At 40.9% G+C, this 13,652-nt stretch overlaps 1 protein-coding gene across 3 annotated transcripts in view; it reads left to right on the plus strand.

Moving 5' to 3' along the window:
• ADAMTSL1 (ADAMTS like 1) overlaps nucleotides 1-13,652 on the plus strand; it is a 683,211-nt gene that overhangs the window by 258,472 nt on the left and 411,087 nt on the right. The window lies entirely within an intron of this gene.

Here is a 13,652-nt window from a genome sequence, read left to right on the forward strand (position 1 = left end):
AGCCTGGAGCCTTCTCCCATACTCCGAGCCCCTCATTTCTGGCCTCACTCGGAGCCCACACCCCCCTCCACAGAGCCCATACTCCCTATGCACCCAAACACGCTGCCCTAACCTGGAGCCCTCTCCTACACCCCAAAGCCCCCAACTCCATCCCAAGGCCTGCAGCCCCAGCTGTAGCCCTACTCCTCTCCTCCTCCTGTACCCAACCCCCCCATTCCAGCCTAGTGAAAGTGAGGGTGGAAGAGAGCAAGTGACAGAGGGAGGGGGGATGGAGCAAGCGGGGGGCAGAGCAGGGGTGTTTGGCTTTGGGCAATTAGAAAGTTGGCAACCCTAGTTAACAAACAGGATTATTTGGAATCCCTCTGTACCAGTGTGGCTTCCCCATATTCTAAATGTTGCGCAGAGAGCAAAGGCACAACAAATGGTTTTGTATCTTAAATGTAAATATCTGTTTACTAAGCAGTTGTGTAGTACTCTCTTTGAAGTTGCCTGATAGTTGTTACTAACGTGGACATGAAGACTTTGCACTACAAAAGCCCTGGAAAAGCATTTACACAATGTAAACAATGGACTTCTGGCCTGTGTTTCAGCAGAGAGTTAAGCTAAAGTGCAGAACAGTGGAGAATAATAGTAATTGTCCATAATTTATTCTCTACAAGTCACAGAAGAGCAGCAGGTTTAGGTTGATGGAATGTATGCTACTGTAATTCAGTGATGATTAAGAGCAGTCATTATAATTTCACTATTAAGCTAAATTGGAGGCATTCTGATTTATTGCATCTTGGTTAGTTGTATGCTGATTAAGTGGAAAAGACTGCATTTCATTATTTACAGGTAATTACATGACTGATATAAACCAATGTCCATGCTCCTAATTTTTGTCTGTTATGATAGAAAACTAGTTACAGATAAATTTATTGCACCATTTTTGTTTTTATTAATTCAAAAGGATATGGCTGGTTTACGAGATCTATTCTGGTTTGCTCCCTAGAAAATAGAGCTGCTGCTTTATTAAATTAATGTTGTTTTGCATTTGAATGGTTTGGAGCCATGGAAGATTATTATGATTGGTATTAAATTGCAAAATGGAGGCCCTATTGTGCTGGGCACTCTTCAAATATGGGGTGTGACAGCTCCTGATCCAAAGAGCTTCTACTCTAAATTGATAAGACAACAAAGGGTAGGAGAGAATACAGAGGTAAAGCGGTGAAGAGACTTGCCCAGGTCACACGGTAGGTTTGTGAGAGAGCCAGGAATAAACACTTGTCACCTAAAACTCCCCATCCAGTGCCCTATCCACTGATGACCCCGTTTAAAACATTTTTCATTTTAAATTGCTGAGGGATTTAACAGGGTTATTTCTCTCTCAGCTTTTCATATAATACAATGGAGGCTCTTGCAGTAGTTCTGATTGAACAGGATTGTCAAGAACCGGTTTGTGCAAAATTTCTCAACCAAGTAATATGGAAAAATTTGGATGAGTATCTTTGTCTCTTGGATGCTCCCCCACAACCTAATCAAGACCTCAGAGCCTTTTGAGGTTTGCTCATGGTTATGACTCAGAAAAGGTCTATTATGACCAGTGTTTCAGTGCTACATATTGTAAGCAAATGTTCCTAAGTGCCATGGAATTCTGTGGCTGTAGAATTTAACGGGACCTACATTTTACCATAGAATCCAATCTTAGAATCTTTTTCTTTATGATTTTATCTGGAGGAGTGTGGCTGCTACTTTTATTTTGCTTTACTGTATCCTATCACCAGGATACAAAGAGGTGGTTTGAAATAATGTGATTACACTGCTCCAGTTGATGTGGTGGAAATTTCTCCTATGACTACCAGTTCCCTATTGTTCATAGAGGAGAATTCACTCTTCATGGTACATGTATCAGTTTGACATTCTCTTCTGGTTTTGTATCCAATCTAGAACCAATGGCACAGGAACAAATTAGCATCTGGAGATGTGAATGCGACTTGTCCCTCTTATCCCAAGCATCAGTTCTGGCTCGTTTGAGGTTGTTTTCTTATATTCAAGGTTCTGGTTTTATCTGTACTCTGAAAATGGTAGTTTATGTTCTTTTCCTTCCTTTCTTCTGTCCTCCTCACTCTGAGCCAGGCCTTAAAATAACATGCATTTTAAAGTCTTCAGCCAGAGCTTCAAAATACATATTCTAAACATGTTTTGAAGAGAGTATTAATGTTGGCTCTATTCAATGGAAATGTCACCAGGGAGCCACCTGGTGAATTTTTCTTGCAACACCACTTAGAGTATAGAATATTTACCAATACTGTGTGAAATAGTGAATACCTAAAGCATTCATTCATATAGATGGATACTTTTTTAGCAACGTTCTACATATCGGCTTGTGGAAGCCAGTGCCAATGTGTGTTCTGGTTAGCTTTTAAAAGAGAGAAGAAAGTGGGAAGAATATGCACCTACTGACTTGTATTAATTTCTTATATATATAAAAATCACTCCCAGCATCAGAGCAGTGCAGCCCAGGGGCCAGAGTCCATATATCCCCCCCCTTGCAGGTGGGGTAGTGCGGCCTAGCGGTCAGAGTCCATGTTACTCATCCCAAACATCCAGGCAGTGCAGCCCAATGGCCAGAGTCCATACAATCCCCCTCGCAAGTGGGGTAATGCGGCCTAGCAGTCCATGTGGCTCACCCCAAGTGTCAGGGCGGTGTGGCCCAATGGCCAGAGTCCATGGAAATTGCCCTAGCATCAGGGCAGTGTGGCCCAGTGGTCAGCACCCATATAATCACCCCTCTCAGACAGGGTAGTGCAGTCTACTGGCCAGAGTCCATAGGATTCCTGTGCTGGGCCACTTCCCTGACTGGGGGATGGGGCAGGTTGCTGGGAGAGGTAGGGGGACCCAGGCCTGCCCTCTCCACTGGGTCCTTGCCACCGGCTCAGCGGGGATCATCCTGAAACACGCCATGCCTCCGTGCAGCTCTAACACCATTTTCCTCTAAAGTTATGGTCACTTCCTACCATAACCTCTGGGTCCTCCATTTTGCGGATTCCTCCGGTTTGTTCATATTCTGTGATATACTCCGTCAGGGTGTGTCCTGGCTTCTGGAGCACAGGCTGTCCGTCCTCAGGAGCCTCCTTCCCCTCTGGCAGTCAGCCCAAAGTGAGAAGCTCTGCAGGCTTTTATATCTGTTCTCCAGTTGGAGCATGCCCAGCAGAGCCTCAGGGGCGTGGCTTCCTCTGCTAGGAAGGAAGGGTTAACCCCTGGGGTACCAGTGCATGGCCACTCTGCCCCATCACACCATGGAACAGGTGCAACATGAGCAGCAGCTGCACAAGCTACCTCACATCACCCTACCCATATAACTGAGTCCTGACCTGGAAGGGTTACCTCTAGGAGTGGAATGGATGTTTGTTTCCTTAACCCAGTCGGATCTTGATGACAGTGCCACAGATGTGGGGTTGTACCAATTGTGTTCATGGTTTCTCTGATAACACAATAACACGTTATATTTATATAGCATTTTCATTTGTAACTCTCATTATCCATGTATCATTATCCCATATTTTATATAGCGAGAAACTGAGGCACAAAAAGGTCAATCAGCTTGCCCAAGCTCACTGAGAGAGCCTGTGGTAGAGCCAGTAATGGAAACCAGGTCTGCTGCCTACTTATCCAGTGCTCCACGGTGATGGAGATTTCTCTCACCAAGCACAGGATTGAGACCACCACCTTGTTTGACACAAGACACTAGAAACCACGTGCAGATGGGGTAACAGCTTTTGGTCACCACCAGTCGGGGCCATATTTGAGGTGGTGATCTGTAGGTGAAAGTCTCAGTATCCCATTACAAATCCCCCAAGACACCAACTTACACTGATGAGTGGAGGGTTGGTGCAGGATAGATTTTTTTGTTTTTGTTTTTAAAGAAAGTACTTGAATACTAATCTTGATGGTTACATTTCCTGTTGATTCCTGTGCCAGTTCAGCTGTGATCTAGAGATGTGCCACAGCTTTCCTGTAAGATTGAATCCTCTTACAGCTGGTAGATGAATTCGTGGCATCAAAGAGAGAGGCCATGTCAACACTAGAGGCATTATAGTGGAATGGCTATGGCACTGCAGCTATGCTGCTGTAGCAATGTGGTATAGACATTTCCTACATTGATGGAAGGGTTTTCTCCATCGCTGTAGGTAATCCAACTCTCTGAGTGATGGTAGATGGATTGATAGAAAAATTCTTCCATTGACCTAGCTGCATCAACACAAGGATTAGAATTAGCATAGCTACAGCTCTCAATTTTTCACATCCAAGTGCTGTGGCTATGTGGACCTAACTTTTAAATGTAGACCAGACCACAGAAAAAAGGGGGCAGGTTTTAAAAATAAGGTATTGATACTGAGCCACTGAAATGAATGCACACACTTCCTCAGTTTCTTTAAAGCAAAACCCAAAAACTTTAAGTCCTGTGTTGCGCTCTTTTTTGTCAGCTCCCTGTTAAATTCTTACTTTGGTTTTTTTTCACCTTTGAACCTGTCTATTTGACAAAGAAAGTTGTTCATTGTTGAGCAACATCAAAATGAGTTCCATTTGATTCCTGCCACCCCCCAGTCTCACCTCTGGGCCTATTCTAGGATGACATGAGGCCTGTTTTACAAATTACTTGATAGTGTTGAAAGCAATGTACAAAAACATATGTTCAGATGGGAATTTGCAGCAGGTAGCAGTCCAGCACAAAACACACAATTCATGACCCAGCATCCTCTAGTGGAATTAGAGGTCAAAGTACTCCCTATCTGTCAAACTACAAAACAAATGCTGTACTGAGCAATGCTGGTTGGGTTAGTAACAGCACATCATAGGCCTGGAAATTCAATTAGTATGTCACGTGAATGGCAGTCTTAGGGAAATGACAGTTACCCTCATTTTATTCTTCCCTTCACTTTTCCTCACTGAAGCCTTAGGTTAAAAAGGATCTGACTCAAATAATTAATTTCAGTGCTGTCTGACAAAATCTGGCTGTATCTCAATGTGTCTGTAGAATGCAAAGCTTTGGCAGAAAAGGGGGAGGGGAGGGGAACTGATACAAAGTTAATGTAAATCCCGATTTGTACAACGTAGTGTTGTTAAATTTTTGAGAGAGAGAACAGGGGTTACAGTTCTGATGAAAAAAGCAAGTAAAGTAACCTTCTTTTGAACAATCTGGGATTGAAGAGTATTTTTTTGTTTTTGTTGTTTTATATTTGAGCATCCTGATGTGTATGTTAGACATTCAGCAATAAGAAGGACTGTATTGCCCTTTGACTGTCATGTGGCAGAGCATGGAAGGTAAATGATTCTAAAGGACATGGGGTACCAAGGAGAGCAGCAGACAAAGGTTTACCTTCCAACAATGGTATTGACATTGTATTTTTAAAATTAAAATGACAAGAAAGCAAAAATAAAAACTTTTTCTACAGCACTGTCTCTGACTCTCCCTCCCTCTGTTCTTGTTTTTTATGTCCTTAAGATGTCATAGGATAGCTGGTTTTGAGTAGACCAGGCCCAGAGCCCCTGTGTCACAGCAGGTGGACCCAACTGAGGCAATTAAGCGGGGTAGGGCTACACCTGAGGCTATAAAGGCCTGAGAGAAAGCAGGAAGAGAAGTAGTGTCTGGGCAGGCTGTGCCTGGAGATGGGAAATACACAAGAGTGAAGCTAACTCTGGTTGTGGGTCCCTGGAAAAAGGGGCCAGGAGCTCAGGGAGGTAGCTCTGTGCCTGGTGTTCCAGAAAGGGAACAGAGCTGGCCAAATGAGAACTGACTGGGAGAAGTGGGCTGACTGAGAAACTGGAAGAGCAGGGTTACCAGAGACCCCTGAGACAAAGGGTGAGCTGAGCAACTGTTTTTGTCTGTTATATGAGTATGTTGGGACAAATAAACCTACATAAAGGAGCCTGGGCATTGCAGAGAGTCCTTGTTAAGCGAAGGAGAATCCCTGCTGTATGTCACATGATGGAGAATGCAGGCAACTGATACCAAGGGAGAGGGAGGTGGATTTTTGGTGCCCATAGAAGTGGAGTGGGGGAAGAGAGGCAAGATGTTGCAGAGCAACCTTTGACTGTGAGGAGGTGCTCGGGTGGTGACCGGCTTCCTTACAGACACCAAAGCATTTAATGGAAAATAAGTTTTGAGATCGTGTGAAGTTTTTGTAGTCATTTTTTAAAAAGCAGGAGAATTATCCTGAGCCTGCAATCATTTGTAATAACTTTCTTTGTCTTGTACAAAAGGATTGAGGTAGATTTGCAGTTACTGTGAAAAAGAATGTTTGTCACATCTTAGCATCTTGAGTGACCCTGGCACTAGTCCTCTTAAATCCATATTCTTAATTGTTCCAATTTAGTGAGACGTTCAGTAGATTGAGACACCTAGCCACAGGTGTACAATGATCAGATGCAGAAAAAAAAAGTACAGCAGAGATGGCCCAAAGCGAAAGTTTTGATCCAATACACTAAAGATTTGAGGAAGCTGCCATCCATATTCAAATGTGGTGACTTGACCCTAAGCTATCTTGGTGAGTGTCAAGAACTGCAAAATGACTGTTGTGCCACCCATCTCTTAGATGCTCCTCTACAAACTTCAGGATGCTCTAGTGAAGAGAGTAGGGATAGATGGGCTAGTGCAGGCATTTGCCAGCGTATGATGCTGGTGGTTCAGTCTGCATCTTCAAATATTTATTACAAACTGCAGCACTGGTGCCTTCAAGTGCAAGTCTAATAAGATGATACATTTATTTTAAGCCTTTTCTTTTTCACGTATTTTCTTTGTTTTTTAAAATGGAAAAAAAATATAAAAATGCATTAACATAATGAGGGTCTGTCCCTGAACCACATAGATTAGGGAATTTTGACACAGTCCTCTTACACCAGCACCTTCTTAGCTGTAGGCACTGCAGCTCATATGTTCCTCCATTAGAGGGTCCTATAACACTAGTTTATGCTACATACAGTACTACTGGTAAAATATCAAAATGACAATTAAAATATATGTTGAATGTCTGGGATGCACCTGAAAATTTTGGGTATAATATCTAATTGCAAATGTGAAGAGCCGCACAGGGCTTGAAAAACTGTTTAGTGGGAGTAAGGACCGTATGTATAATGCCTAAATTCAAAGCAGCCATGGTAACCATAGATGGAGAACTTCTTCCCTTTTTGTTTAATGTAGATATTTATCACTGAGATAGTTGTAGCCACAGCTATCAGTCAGCATATGATGCATTTTGATACACATCTGCATAAAAATGTAGTTGCTAGTGATAAGTTCCGGATTTAGAATCACAATAACCAAGCATACTTCAGCTGTACTTTATGCTCCTTTCTTTGAATTTTGTCATTGTAGTTTCAGCATTTATTTTACTTTGGAGAATACAGCTCTTTCCTCATTATCTAATACAGCCTCCGACTTTGGGGTCCAAGTGTTCCACAGAGACCTGCTGTTGTCTCATTTTGTGTTACTATTATTTAATCCTTCTGGAAATGCTAAAATGGTGTTATAAAAATGCTATACATTGATGTACAACCTGTACTCATTTGCTCAAGCAAAACTGTTGAGTTCAGTGGGAGTTTTGCCTATCTGAGGCCGGTAGTATTGGTACATATAGAATATACATTGCTTGGAATTTTCTGTTCTTGTGATTTGATTTTTGGAATTGGTTCAATTTTTGTAGTAGTCTGGTATCAAGCAATCAGTATTTGGCAGATAGAGGTAATATTCTATGTTTAGCTTTTTAGAAAGCTCTAATATTTGTGAATCAGTAAAATTATGGGCTGTATGAGAGAATTTCAGTCAAACAACTATTCTCTTTGTATTTTAAGCTCATGCTATAGTTCAGATAGTGATTCTACATACCATAGATGTAACATTCACTATTTGGTAATAGCAAGACCATTTCTGGATTCTTTGAAACCCCCAAAACTATGAGATGAGACAGTTAAACCTCTTATGAAAAAGATTTTTGTTTTGTTTCTTTTTTACAATTTACAGATCTTTATAAGGGGCAGAGTAAATATCACTGTATTCCCACAGAAATAATTATAGTCAGAAGACTAATAGTAATTTCACATTGTTCTTAGGAATATATTTTTTTCCTTTTGTTTGTTCCTGGGTCTGTAAGTGTGTACATACACATACATTAAGGTATAAATGTCTCTCTAAATTATATACTATGAGTAACATTTTTCAAAACTTGGGCTCTTAAGGCCAGATTTTCAAAGATGCAGAGAGGTGTCTAGTGGGATTTTCAAAAGTGCCTAAGTAGAAATCAATGGGAATTAGGTACCTAGGCACATCTGAGAATGCCACTAAGTACCTGTCTTTAGATATCTAAATACCTTTAAAATCTAGCCGTGAAGTACTTGTAAAAATGTTACCCATATGTATTTGCATGTTGGAAAAACAAATGTGTATATTTCCAAGATGTTGACATACATAGCCATGTCACGTGTTTTGCGAACCTTAAAGCATAAAGTGCAAACGTTATGCAGTGTTTTACTCAGTATTGTGGTGATTAAGCAGCTGCAGAAGCCTGGAAGGATCTGCCTTTGGCAGTGTTTGAACTCTGAATTCTCTGCGTCTCTAGACTAATAGGTGTTGGCGGTGTTGTGGAGAGCCATAGGCAAGAGTGACAATAGCCATCTGATCGGGATATCCGGCCAACAGCTTGCTTTCACTCTGGGCTGCAGTGAAGCTTTCTGTATTCTAGTACTTGTCACGTTCTCCATATAGAATAAGACCGAGAAGAAGGAATTTTTAAATAAAACACAAACCCTCTTAAGGCTGATTGTTGGAGCAGACTAGCTTTGAACAGTTATGCATTTCCTAGTTGCGGTTATGACAGCAATAGCTTTAGGTATGTATAATATCACACAAAAGTGGGTTTGATCTGCTTTTATATAAACCCAGAACTTTGACGCTCCAGTGGAGAAAATGTACTTGTTTTGTTACGGAATGAAAATGAGTTTCATCAGCAGAGCCCCACCCGTGAAAGGAGCCTCACCCCGTTAAGCTTCAGAACCCCCATTGCCTGGCACCATCTAATTTGGGGTGTTGCCAGCATCCTTTCTTTTCCCGTTTCCTGTGGGAAAACAGCAAACTCCTTCTGGAGGTGATACTCCCCCGAATGTACTTTGCTAATTCACCTAAAGGCTGGGTGTATAAGTGACTTTTTTATTAATTATCCAGTTTAATTTCCTGAGTAGTTTCATCACCTGGATCACTAATTTTGCTGTCATCGACAGTGCCTCCAACTGTAGGGCAACCACCGGATAGCTATTTTCCTGTTATCCTCTGTGGTGAAGACTGATGCAAATAAATGATTTAGCTTCTCTGAAATCTCTATATCCTCTTTACTCTTTGAACACCCTAATGGCCAACAGACATTAAATTTCCCATGGGGTTTCTGGTTCTGATATACTTAAAGAATTTGTCTTTATATTGTTACTGTTGTTCAGTTTTATCCTTCATTGCTGTTTTACATTTGACCTGCCAAAGCAAATGTCTGCTGTTTTCGTGAGTTTTGTATTATTCTGTATTCTTAATGATCTTCCAGCTATAGAATTCTAAGCATCCACATAACTGCTTCATTCCCAATTAATGTAACTAGCCCAGTGAAATAGGGACTTCTTCACAGCATCTGTCAGTTGGTAGTATCAGTCTGATGTCTGCACCACAAAAGCTGCCATTGTGGTTGACTCTAGTTGGCACCTCTGTTGATAAAAGATGCAATGGTTTTTGGTTGTGGCACTGCCAATGCTACAAGCAGTCCTGACCACTGTGGTCAAAAGTAATAGGTTAGCCCCGAAGGCTTCTTTGTTTTGCAGATAACCATGAGGGGTGCCGCAGGCAGAGGAAATAGGGAGTGGGGGAAACTACAATCTTACCTCTCCCAAGGTGATCTCTGCTTCTTTGCCCCTTTAATTTATTTGTACAGAGAGGGAAGATGTCTGCAAGTTTTGCACCAGGATGCCCCAGTATGAGGGAGCAAAGTGGGTCTGATGCAAGCCATGCAGACCTGGGCCTTGTTTAATAGTGCTGGGTCTGGAAAGGAACTTGTTGTTGTGGCTTTGTAAAAGAAGATATATCACTTGAAGACACCCCCCACCATTCCTCATTAAAACAGAGAGGGCACTTTGAAAAGACGATGATTCTGTTTTGTTCTATTATATTTTTTCACCTTAAAGAAAGTAGTTCTTTGCAAAGGAAATGCGGTGTGTGTTTCTACAAAACAAGGGGGCAGGTGCATGCATGTTAAAACCACAGCACCATAATTCTTTGTAATTACTTTACGGTATGTGCTACTCACCAGGAACTTGCTTGGGCTTTGCAAATCTGCAGTCCGCTATAGTGGTTCTTCAGAACTAGCTGGCAATTTTAGTAGTGGAGAATGAGTCTATAATGAGTCATGATGGAGATGTGATTGAAATTACTGTTCCTAAATCCTGAGGAGAACAGAATTGTAGCAAGGAGTTAGAACTGCTTCCCAGGTACACAGCTTTGGGGTAAGAGCTGCAATGATTTTTCAGGCCTGAAAGAAAAAAAAATATTTGAGTCATTTCTGTACAGTATAGGTTCTTATTTAAGCCTCAATTCAGCAAAGTACTTAAGCCTGTGCCTGGGTACTCACATTAAAAACTTTCCTGAATTAAGGCTTCAATGACTAGTTTTCAGCCCTTTTTAAAAAGTAGAAGTAAGATTATAATACAGTATATAGATAACATAGGAAAGAGAAAATTGTTTTGGGTGCTTTACTGTACATTTTTGGGAGGCAACAAAATGTTTATTTTCTCTTACCATGGCCCACACCCCATGGTGCTCTGTGCTGTACAAATGCAGAAGAAAAAGACACGGTCCCTATTGTCTCAGATATGTTGAGTGAAATCCTGGCTTGACTGAAATGAATAGCAAAATCCCAAATGACTTCAGTGAGGCCAGGACTTCACTCACCATGTATTGTCTAATGGTTAGTAGAAGGACTGGGAGTCAGAATTCCTGGGAATTGAAACCAATTCTGATACAGAACAGCAGTGTGTCCTTTGGAAAGTCATTTGAGGCCTCATATTGCTCCCATCAAATCAATAATATAGCTCCTATTGACTTTAATGGGAGAAGTAGCAACTCTTTAACCTCTTTCTCAGTTTATCAATAATATTTAACCTCTTTTGATCTGTATTAAAGTCAGCATTAGCAAACTTTTGCTATCAAATGGCATCTGAGATCTCTGAGAGATATTTGCAGTACGCTTAAGATAGGGAAAATGCTGGTATTTAAGATGCCAATGTGTGGTAAATGTTGGCAAATGTGTTTTTAATGGTACTCACTGTATTTAGCAGGTGTGTTGTAAAGCTTAATTAATGGTTTTAAAGTGATCTGAAAGTTTCAGGCCTACAATCAAATTTTCAGCCTGGCCTTCAGCAGCCCTTTATATTTGTAGTCCCACAATAATTGGAGTAAATAATGAAATTCTTCATCTACATTTTTTTTTTGTGCCTGCAGTTTAGGTCTGTCAGATATCTAAGTCTCACAAACCAGAGACTGAGTTGTCTGTTGATCAATTATATTGTCTAAATAATGGGCACAACATCACATCCATAATTCACCTCGTAAGGCCTGCACCTGCAAAAATGGAGGGCAGCGTCTGAAAATTTTGCTCTAAAGGGAGAATAAACCAAGATTTTCATATGAAATTAATGCAAGTTGTTGGGTGCTCAGCACTTTTGAAAATCAGGCCACTTGTTTTGGTGCCTATTGTTTTTAGAAACTCTTACACCAGTAAATATAATTTTGGTTCCCCTCTGTCGTACCATTTGATTCCTCATCCCAGTGTGAATGTATGATCACATTTCATCACGTTCTCTCCATGCTGTGGGTCAGAGAAGTAATTAAAAGAAATCCTAAAACCCCAAACATATCACACTATGTAAATAAGAAATAATTAAACCATAAAAATAAACATCTTTCCAAGGGTTTGAGATAAGGTAGTTGGACATCATGACATGAAAATAAGGCTAGCAACATCTGTTATAGTTATGTGACTGTGACTTTAAATGTCAACAGATATACACTTCACTTCTCTTTAAATGAGACTATTAATCTTTCAAAAATGCATACATCACTTTATCTTAATGAGAACAATAATCCTAAAAATCCCATAGTCTCTTTTTTCATCTCTTCCTACACTGAGATCTATCCAAGAGAGGTGCAGTTTCATGCCAACAACTCAAAAAATGGACAGGTTCACTGCATTATATCATCATCACAGTGCAGGTTCTCTTATTTTTCCTGTATGAATGCTGAGGGCACAGTGACAGCCTGCACCTCTTGTTGAGATCTGGATTACAGGTACTGTAATCTGATTCTTAAGCACAGACTCCCATGGGGCAGAACAATTTCAAGTGTTCAATTACATTTTAGTTGAATGATTTTTCTGAACCTGTAGCTCAGATCCCACACCACACAAAGTTTGGCTATAGTTGACCATAGTATATACTTTTTTTAGGTTAAATAATGGCTACCACAACATGATTTGGGTGGCAGAGCTCTAATATGGCTGGAGACTAATTTAAGAGCAGTACTTTTTAATGATACTTGTGCTCAAGCAAGCTGAAGAAAATACAGGTGCGATCATAATATGGTATTTTTTAAAAACAGAGATGATATGGCTCTTTGTTTTTGTTTCTTGCAGTATTCTGTTTTTAAGAGGAAGGAGGTTTGGAATGACAAACCAAAAAAAACAAGTCTGGTTCATGGTGCTAAATCCCCCCATCCCCCAAAAACCTGATGAATTCTTAACATTTTTGAATGCTACTAATGTCCAGTAATTTGGTTGTATAATATTAAGCAATTTATGCCTTCATTGATATGAGAAGTGTAAATTCTGGAATGAACTGATGGATGGATGGATGACAAAATCAAAGTTCCAAAATGGTGTTACTGATGATCATTTTTAGAGGTTTCCCTCTGGTGTCTTGGGGATGGAGATGGGGAAAGGTGGCAAAACACAACTGTTTATCCAGTTGCATTTATGGAGGTGTCTAGGAAGATGAAAGACACAAATTTAAACCCTTCTCTCGTTAGGACTGTGGCGTATTTATAGGTTTATGTCCTATTTAATATGACTTCTGTCCGTGCTCCTCTATATAGCCAAATTCTGCAATTCTTAGGTGAAACTCCTGACGTTTTCCTCATTTTAGGACTGCAGAATTTGGCGCCAGTGGTTTTGTTTAGCCACCTAGTAACATACTTTAAGAGCACTTTTTTTTTAATGTACTTTTCACAACCTAGCCCAGTCTCCTTCTCTGGATGGACACCAGTCTATTGTAGGTGGACCCAACTGCTGAATCCAATGTGCCTCTAAGCCCCCAATTACTGATCGCTATTCCTAGTTCTGGGTCTGCCAGGCACACTCCCAGGTGTAAACCCCACGTCTGGCACACTTCTTGGGCAATGAGACCCTGCACTCCAGTCCTGCTGCTTTAGGTCTAGAAGCATTGCCCCATCCCTCCCAAACTCCAGTTTCTTATGTGCTCCCTCAAAGTTCCATTTCTCTGTGGGTGCTCTGAGCTTCTTGATTAACCCCTTCAGGAACAACATGGCAGGCAAGCAAGGAACAACACAGGAATTTCCTAACCAAAACCACTTT

The sequence above is a fragment of the Dermochelys coriacea genome, chromosome 5, assembly GCF_009764565.3.
Source record: "Dermochelys coriacea isolate rDerCor1 chromosome 5, rDerCor1.pri.v4, whole genome shotgun sequence".
Classification (NCBI taxonomy): Eukaryota; Metazoa; Chordata; order Testudines; family Dermochelyidae; genus Dermochelys; species Dermochelys coriacea.